Source organism: Suricata suricatta, chromosome 7 (genome assembly GCF_006229205.1).
Source record: "Suricata suricatta isolate VVHF042 chromosome 7, meerkat_22Aug2017_6uvM2_HiC, whole genome shotgun sequence".
NCBI lineage: Eukaryota > Metazoa > Chordata > Mammalia > Carnivora > Herpestidae > Suricata > Suricata suricatta.
Genome location: NC_043706.1, coordinates 31,654,180 through 31,663,255, shown reverse-complemented (window position 1 = coordinate 31,663,255; position 9,076 = coordinate 31,654,180). Strand labels below are relative to the sequence as shown.

Sequence of the window (9,076 nt, the reverse complement as noted above, 5' to 3'; positions counted from 1 at the left end):
CCTGCAAGAACCCTGCCTGATAGATGACCCCTTGCCGCTGCCACCTGTCGGCTGTCCAGAGTCACGCACCCGGTAGATGGCACCTCAGACAAGTTCCCCCTGTCATCCCTGGTCCCACGCTTACAGAGTAGAGGGGGGACCCATCCCTGCCAGGCGTGGTGGCCAGAGCAGGCTTCTTGGAGACAGTGGGCCAGAAGGGTAAGTAAACTAAGTGGGTGAGAGGAAAGGGGATGGTCTTCTGGGGGAAGAGACCTTATACCAACCCTGGCCCTTTGGGCAGTAGAACTATGAATGGGCTCAGCATCAGAGACATGCCCCCCGTGCCAATGTGTCACCCTTGGCTTCTGCCTCTTGAGGTGACAGCAATAGAAAACAGAAAAATGAATGCTTGGCTACAATTAATTGCTAAGATGCAAAGAAAAATTGTTTTGAATATTAAAATTATAGACATAATGTTATTAGGAGCATGATTCAGAGTTTATGAAAACATTACTTATATTGATTTATTCCCAGAGCCATCAAGACTCCTTGAAAATAATTAAAGTTGACATTTCCATTGCTGAAGCCAAATGTTGGTGTCATATAATGAATATTACATGCTTGGGACGGGCTGTGCTGTAGAAAGCATTGAACACCAACATCTGGATAGTTCCCCCGCCTCCCATTATGAGTTGCCAGCCACCAATGGACAGGCCTCTGAGGCTCTCCACCTTCTAGCCCCTGGCCCAGGCCCCCAGCCATCAGCCACCCCAGGGACACTTAAGAGCTGATGGAGACAGCAAGGACCAGCACCTCAAGGCCTGGAGCAAGGATGGGCTTCAGCCATGGCCATGAGCCAAGGAAGAGGGAGGTCCAGACGGGATGCCCGGCCAGCTAGGCCTTGCAGGAAGAAAGGGCGTTAGAGAGGAAGAGAGAGAGGGGACGGGAGTAGGGAAGACAGGATATAGAAGGGGTGGGAGGGAAGGAAGTTCTTCCTCCCTGCCTTGGGAAATTCCCCACACTTCTTAAGTGATCTTTTAAAAAAATTTAATGTTTGTTTATTTTTTAGAGAGAGAAAGACAGAGTGTGAGTGGGGGAGGGGCAGAGAGAGACACACACAGAATCTGCAGCAGGCTCCAGGCTCTGAGCTGTCAGCACAGAGCTGGGTGCGGGGCTCGAACCCACAAACCACGAGATCATGACCTGAGCCAAAGTAGGACACTTAACCCCATGAGCCACCCAGGTGCCCCTCCACATTTCCATGACCACAAAGTTGTGGCCTCCAGGCTGGCAGCCGAATTACCAGTCCCCAGGCTCCCTGAGGCAGGCCCTGGCCAGGAGTCCTCTTCTGTGGAATGCTTTGTGAGAGCCCCTTGTCTCCTCTTAGGAGCCATGCCCTGTCTCATCACCTCATCCTCTGAAGGCTGGCATCTGTTCTCTGCCTTCGTGTCTCCACCAAGCACACAGGGCATTTGGCGTCTCCTGCTCACCTTTATAAAACCCAAGAGTCAGGGAGAGATGCCGAAGATGATGACCTTCAAATAGCAAGACGGACCCACTGGTGAGTAGTGAAATCAATTTCATGGCCCATGGCCAGCATTACCAACCAATCAACCAAACAAACAAAGCCAAGTAGAATATATCAGAGGACGTGGCAAGCAGTGGCCAGTAAGTTTCCTCAAAGCCTAGTTGAAGTAAGTTAAGTGCAGGGATGTGTGGGTCCTGTGCAATATTTACTTTTTGAAACAGTTTGAAGTTTATTGTTCTAGAGTTTCATCCAGACTGTAATGTTTCCATGTCAGTTTCTGAAGTGTGGGTGAAAATGGATATTTTCAATCCTACCATCCCTGTTATTTTCTATTTTGCTTCCAGAATATACTCCTTGGGGGGGGGGGGGCGAAGATGGGTTGGGGAAGGGGTAAAACGTACGTGTGAGTGTGTGCACGCCAGTTAAGATACAGAATTTATGCTGTCTACATACTCTCTGTGTGCGTTTGTTGGCCCTGCACAGCCCCTGCAGGAAAAATTAGTCAAAGTGACAATCTAGGCACCTGGTTGCATGCTCTTTAAAAGCTCACAAATGGGTAAATCCCCCAAACAGATTTCCTCTTGTTGGTAACTCCCATAGGCACCATGTGATTCGGCAGGAGCTCCACTTTGCTGCCACTGAAAGCCAGCAAACCCCACTGCTCCAGAGGGTCCCCTGGAGGGCTTTTGGGTCCCCTGAGCCATCGCCCGTAGGGGGTCAGGGCAGAGAGGGGGCTGGGGCTGGGGGAAGCTGGGGGTGTGGCCGCTCCCAGGACCACATTGTCCATCAGACCCACTTTTTCCCCCTGGCCTCATTTTTCCTTCAGTAAGCAGAACCCTCCTGCAAGTTCTTCTAGACAGTTCTGTCAATGAGTGGATAATAAATCCCTTTCTGCTTAAACTAGCAGAGCCCCGCATTGGGCTCTGTGCTGACAGCTCAAAGCCTAGAACCTGCTTCGGATTCTGTGTCTCCCTCTCTCTCTCTGCCGCTCCCCTGCTTGTGCTTGCTCGCTCTCTCAAAAATAAATGAATATTAAAAGAAAAAAAACACCTTAGTTCCAAATCAAAGTCTCATGGTAGTACATCGAATGGCAGGATCCTGATCATATCTGAAACCCAAAGGCATCTGGAAAATGTAGCTTGTAGCTTCCCGGCCTCCCAGTGCAGAAGGGAGAGCACAGCACAGCGTAGGAATGGATGCTGAATGAGCCAGCCCGCCGTGCCCACACATCTCTTCTCCCATCTCTTCCTCCCTCATCAGTCCCGGGGCCATGAGATCTCCAGCTCCCCATGTGTTTTGAGCAGTGATTCTGTGTAAGGTGGTCGGGTGATATGAGCCATAGGGACTGAACGTATCAACCCAGCTTCTTAGTTACCACCCACAGATACCTCCAAATAGTTTAAGCAGAAAGCAACTTTGTCATGGGCCATGAGGTAAGTCACAGTCACTGGGAGGGCCAAACAGTAGGTTTGGCAGCTATCCAAGGAATAGCATATCATCCAAAATTCCTGTAGAATTGGATTCCAGGGACCCCGCTGCTGTCACAGCAGACCAGATACGCCATCTTGCCCACCGCAGACCCTGGGATCGGACACGCCGGCAGCCACCCTCTCAGCAACAGTTTGCTCTCCTGTCGTCGCTGCTGCTTGGTAGAATGTGGGTCACAGGCCTGTGCCCCTGCTGCAAGGGAGTTTGGGAAAGCAGGTGCTGGGATTCCTTAGTGGGAGACAATGGCTTCTAGAGTCAGACTCCCCCAAAGCCTAGGCCAGATGGGGGGTTAAACCAAGAAACCTGGCCGCTGGGGTGGGGTGGGGGGCTGCCACAGCTCTCTTACCTGGCCTTCAGTCCTCTGCCTCTCCCAGCCAGGGTGCGCCTGGCCCCCCTCCATCTTCCTAGCTCTCCCCTGCACCCTGGTGCCAGCCTATTGCCTGGCACATCACGGGTGTTGGCTAAATGTTTGTGAATTGAGCTGAGCCGTCTGCGTGGTTAATCCGCCTGGCTCCTGTCAACACAACGCAGGCGTTTTCCTGGTGATGGGGCCCGGCCTGTTTTCCATCCAGAAACTCTGTGGGGAATGAGAAAAGCTTGCCTTTGCAAGCTTCCCGTTAGCTGTGACCATGACCTTAAAGACGGGAGATGGTTCTGGGACACGGTTAAAGACAAGGAGCACCAGGGGAGCAGAGGAGGGAGAAATGGCAACGTAATACAAACGGCCACTGGCACTCATCAGCCCCAGTGGGGCGGTCCGGTGCACCAGCTGGAGCCAGACCGCCCCTCCCCGCCCCTCCCCCCACCTGACTCAGCTCTGGGCAAGGTTGTGATCTACCCTGTGTTTCCGTTTCCTCACCCATACAATGGGGATAACATGCTGGGTGAGGCTGACATTAGTGCAAGAAAAGCCCTGAGAGCAGGGCTTGGCCCCAAGAGATGGATAGCGTTTCAAGGGAGCCTTCTCTGCACCTTGCAAGCCCCACACCTGTCTGTCAGGTGTGTTCCATCGTTCCCACCTCCCTCGAGTTGCCTGGGGGTCACACAGCTAGCGGTGGAGCTGGGATTTAGACCCTGATCTGTCTGACTCCAGATACTCCAGTCACCCACAGCCCTAGAGAAAGGGGGCGAGCTCGAGCTGTGCTCACTCTCCCTGGACATCCCTACCAAGGTGCCTAGGATGTGCCTGGCACCACGCCAGGGGCTGGTGGCCCCAGGGGAATGGGCTGCAGACCACAGGAGAGGAACACAGTCCCATATGTATAATCCAGGGTGGTGAGTGATGAGGCAGAGGTGGTCCAGGGTCCTCCCAGAGCCGACCGAGAGGCACAGGCCCAGCCTTGGGCACGTAGGAGGACTTCCTGGAGGTAATGGCACTGGGCTGAGCTTTTGTTTAAATTTACTTTATTGGGGAATAATTTGTAAATGATAAAATGTACCCGTCTTAAGCGAACAGCTCAATGAATTTTGACATATATGCATATTTATGTAACCACCATTCCAGCCAAGATATTGAACATTTTCATCACCTCAGAAAGTTCCTTCATGCCTTTTTTTTGGTCACTGTTTCCCCGCCCGCAGCCCAGATGACCCTATGGCTGAGTTTTAAAAGATGAGTAGAGGAAAAAATTAATTAAAAAGACCAGTGGGGCCCAGCTAAAAAAGGGAGGTGGCAAACTACAGAGAAGTCTAACATCACCATGACTGTAGGAAGCTATAAGCGGTTCCGTATTACCAGAGTCGAAGGAGCAAGCCAGGAGAAGCCAGTGATGAAGCCAGAGAGGTAAGAAGGGGCCCGTCCTAGAAGACACTGTACACTTGGAAGGAGCCGGGACACCATTCTCAGACCAAGAATCATAAACCTAAAGGCCTAAGAGGCTTTGCATTTCATAAACAGGGCTCTAGCAACAGCAAGAATAATTGATTTAAAGGGATATGCTGGGTGCCTGGGAGGATGCTGGAATGTTCCAGAGGGGAGATTATAAAGACATAAACAGGGACAGCAGAGGCAGAGACAGGGATAAGGAGATGTGTTTGAGTTTGAAGAAAGTGTAAGAAGTACAATCAGCCCCCACTTGGCTTCCCTTGCCCACAGGGCCCTGCATCCTCCATGTGCCCCCATACAGGGACCACTCCTCTGGCACGTGATCTGCCAGCTCATCCTCGGCTCCGGGACGTGAGACACACAGTGCAGAGTGATGGTCCTGATCACAGGGGCCATGCTTTCCTCCCTACTTCTCAGGAGCCGCCACACCACATGCAGCATCCGGCACACGGAGGGCCCACCCCAGACATGAACTCACTTCGCAGCAACTGCCGAAATGTACTCTAAGAGTTCCATGTAGCTAGTCCATGTGTGTGCCGCACTCCCCCCATCCCCCTACCAGGCTCGGATCTGGGCGGGCACTGGGAATTGAGCAAGGATGACAACAGTGCCCCCAGCCAGACCCTTCCAAGGCAGGCAGGAACACGTCATCTCGGCCAGGTGAGTTACTTGGTGGCCCTGCCCCCCCCCCCCCATGAGTGGGGGAGAGATGCACACCGAGCTGATGATTTGTCAAACACAGAGAGGAAAGGACAGCGGGCAGTGCTGGGGGAGGCAAAGTAGGGTGAAGCAGAGACAGAGATGGCTTGACTAGGGAGGCAGGGGCCCCCTACCTGAGAAGGTGACCTGAAAGGACCAGCCATAGGGGAGTCTGGGAGGAGAATATTCCAGACAGGAGCAGATCCTCAAAAGCCCAGGGGCAGAGTGTGGCTGGTGTGGTTGAGGAACAGCCAGGGGTGCTATGGAGCAGACCCTTAGGGCCCTGTGGGCCCTCAGGAGGACTTTGACTTTGAGTGAAGACAAGAACTTCTGTGTGGGGGCCGAGTGGAGGAGAGGAATGGCCTTGACCTGGGCTTGAACAGATCACTCTGGCTGCCGTGTTGAGTCCAGGGTAGGGCAGCAGTAGAGAGGTCAGACTATTTGCACGCCTCCAGGAGAGACAAGGAACAGCCAAACCAGAGGAGAAGCAGTGAGATGGTGAGAAGCAGACAGTCCTGGCTGGCATCGTGAGGTGGAGCTTGGCAGCTAGGTGACGGACTGGTTGTGGGGTGGATGAGAGGAGGGAGGGACAACTCCAAGGGTTGGGTCTGACTTGGGAGGATGGCACTGCCATTTAATGAGGTGAAGAAGCTTCAGGAAGATCAAGGTAGATTTGGGGAAGGTGCGGATAACTAGGCCAGCGGGAATGGGGCACCATGAACGCAGCACCACACATGGGAAGGTCGGTCCTGAGTATCTGATGCCTGATGCCATTTAATCCTCTCCACGGCCCAGGGAGGGGGGGTGCTGTTTTTGTCCCTTGTGACAGGGTAACTGCTTGATATTCTACTCTGCATCCTTTCTGCCAATGCTTGCCCTGCCCACAGCAAACTGAAACACAGCACGGGCGGCCAGGTCCCAGGCAGTGGAGGCAGAGAGCAGAAGCTGCTTGAAGGCCTGGCTTTTCCTGCCTTTTGTCCCAGCCCAAGCTCAAAGGTGAGCTAGGTTCTGGGGGTGAGTGGAGGCATGGGCGGGGGGCGGGGCGGGGGAGGCAGAGCCTCTGGTTAGCCTGTAGAGGAGCTTCGACTGTGTTCACAGCCTCCCCCCAGAACCCCAAAGCGGCAGAACGAAGCCCAACGAAACCACAGTTACCCTCGCAGTTCAATGAATGAAGACACAGCAGACAGTTACATAATCTTGATGGGAGCTGGAGCATAACTGAGAACGACTTCTTGGAAGCTTGAATCAGCCGCGGGAGGAGTATTTACACTTTGGGAACCGGCTAAGGTGACACATCAGGACTCTCCCTACCCCCACCCCCGCCAAGCCTGTGGTTAAACATCTTTTGGCTGCCTGCACTGGGACATCCAAGGACTGACTGTGGGATGCCCATTTGTCATTGCCACAGCTTAGGCTTTCTCTCCCCATCATGTTCTTCCCAAATGGCACGATGGCTGTCAATAGCTTTAGACCCTAGAAGTCCCTGGGCTTCTCTTTCCCTCAGGTCCCAGCAGAAGCCCCTTAGCTGTGTGTTTTGCGGATCCCGCTTGGTCACATGCTCACCCTGGACCAATCATAGTGACCAGGAAGAAGAAACCGCTGCTGGGCCCTGGCGGGATCCGAATCGATGGTGTGTGTGTGTTTGTAGCGGGGACTCCTACACACAGGCACATGCTCAGAGAGGCAAAGAGGCTGGTTCCTCAAGGAAAAGACTGAGGGCTCTTGGTGGAGGAGTGGGTGATGGATGTTGGGCAGGCAGCATCAAACAGGATCTACCACACTTGCCTTCCTAGAACAAATTCATACTAAATGGACTAACGTCACTCAGTCAACTCAGGATTCATGTCGCCAAGAGCCAGGCTCCTTCCATCATCCTGTTCCGTCCAACCCCCCCGGGGTCAGCCATGCTTATAAAGCCCTGGGCTCTCACCCTCCCACCTATACAGCCAAAGGCCGATTGAGGGGCACAGGTGCTCTGCCCTGGCAGCTTCCGGGTCAGGAGAACCCTTGCTTGGAGCTCCAGCAAGCGTCCCCTCTCATCTCATTGGCCAGGACTGGGTCACATGGCCACCCCTCCACCAATCATTGTGTGCCTGCGGCGCTGGCTCTTTAAAACTACCCCCAACTCCTGGGCTTGGTCAGCAGTAAGGGAGGGGGGACAGTGGTCAACGGGGTCACACCTGGGATTACATCAGAGAGCAATATCCGCCACAGCGAGGCTGAGGTTAAAGAGCAGCATCTAGGGGAGCCTGGGTGGCTCAGTCGGTTGAGCGTTTGACTTTGGCCCAGGTCATGATCTCACATTTCGTGGGTTCAAGCCCTGTGTAGGGCTCTGTGCTGACAGCTCGGAGCCTGGAGCCTGCTTCCAATTCTGTGTCTCCCCCCTTCTCTGGCCCTCCCCTACTCATGCTCTGTCTTACAAAAATAAATAAATGTTAAAAAAATAAAAATAAAAAGAGTAGCATCTACCCACCTCCTCAGGCTCAAGCAAAGAAGAGCCAGCCATGTGCCTGCTTCTGAGCTGGGAAGGTGAGGAGGGTTGGGTGCCCCCACCCCCCAGGGTCACACTCATCCTGGTTGGCCCAGACTTCTGGTTTATGCCGGTCATCCAGTGTAATTTCTAACTGCACCTCCTTTCCCTTTTGAAGGGGTCCGGAAGGCAGATGCTGGAGTCCCTGTAAGACCAGAGCATAGGAGGGTGGAGGAGATCTCCAGGAAGTGCCTCTGCTGGAGTTTTCCAAGGTCTCTTCAGGTGCCCAACCAGGCAGAAGGGCTTGGGGCTGGGATTGAATTCCCTCCACTGTGTGCTAAGAGCCTGGTTGAGGCTGATGTATGCTGCCCCAAGGCGTTGGGACACAGCCTGGCAATATCTGTCCCAGACAGCGGGGGACCAGGCCATACCTTCCTCAAGCCTCGCCTTCCTCAAGCCTCATCCCTGATGCTGAGGCGCACAGCACCAGCCCACAGGCTGTGGTGGACGTCTCAGGCCAGCACAAGGTAGGGTGCAGAAGATGGTCAGTGGCATAAATATGGGGGTGGCAAGTGGCAGAATCCATGACTTTGTTGGAGACATCAGAAAAGTCTTTGGAGGAAGCTGTGCAGGAGCAGTGAGCAGCAGAGACACCTGGGACCATCTTTGGCAGTATTTTCCAACAGTACATTGCCACCCATGAATGGGAGAACCAGCCTTTTGGCGGGCGGGGAGTTGGGGGGAAGGAAAAAGAACACAAAACAGAGGGCGCCTGGGTAGCTCAGTTGGTTGGATGTCCAACTTCGGCTCAGGTCATGATCTCATGGCTTGTGAGTTCGAGCCCCACATCTGTGCTGACAGCTCAGAGCCTGGAGCCTGCTTTGGATTCTGTGTCTCCCTCTCTCTGCCCCTCCACCGCTCACACTCTGTCTCTCTCCTTCAAAAATAAACATTAAATTTTTTTTAAAAAGAGAGAGAAACATCAGTTAACAAAATTTTGTCTCAGTTTTAGGTTTTATAAATATTCATAGTGTATGTCTTGCATCCTGATGTTAAATGCATTTCGAAAACATTTGGAAAATGGTAG

General features: G+C 53.2%; 1 long non-coding RNA gene across 9 annotated transcripts; it reads left to right on the top strand.

The window, feature by feature from the left end:
- Nucleotides 1-8,797, top strand: LOC115296315. 9 transcript variants are annotated; one of them, XR_003910835.1, is made up of 9 exons: nt 1-198; nt 1,367-1,540; nt 4,577-4,778; nt 5,091-5,480; nt 6,407-6,515; nt 6,618-6,806; nt 7,024-7,149; nt 8,001-8,048; nt 8,168-8,797. It is a non-coding gene; the product is annotated as an uncharacterized LOC115296315 (long non-coding RNA). The 9 variants fall into 9 exon arrangements; XR_003910834.1 differs by having other exon boundaries at nt 5,122-5,480; nt 8,001-8,797; XR_003910841.1 differs by having other exon boundaries at nt 6,680-6,806; nt 8,001-8,797.
- Nucleotides 8,798-9,076: the final 279 nt, after the last annotated feature.